Genomic DNA, 279 nt, shown 5'->3' with positions numbered 1-279 from the left:
TCACAATCGTCAAATAGGTTATCCTTTTTTTAAGAAACAAATTTGTTATAATCATCTTAATTACACTAAAAATAAAATTTTTTCGATTAAATAGATATACACATTTTGTTAATTTTGATTTTTTTTCACTTATAGATATAGACTTTTAATAAATATATACTTTGTTTCCAAAAATGTTTTGTTATGTTAAATAAATTATTACTTGTATGTATTAAAAATTATAATTTTTAAAATACATTATTTAAAATTTTAATATAAAGAAATAAATATAGAAAAATA

Source organism: Formica exsecta, unplaced genomic scaffold (assembly GCF_003651465.1).
Source record: "Formica exsecta isolate Colony F162 unplaced genomic scaffold, ASM365146v1 scaffold181, whole genome shotgun sequence".
Lineage (NCBI taxonomy): Eukaryota > Metazoa > Arthropoda > Insecta > Hymenoptera > Formicidae > Formica > Formica exsecta.
Note: the sequence above shows the minus strand (reverse complement) of the source record.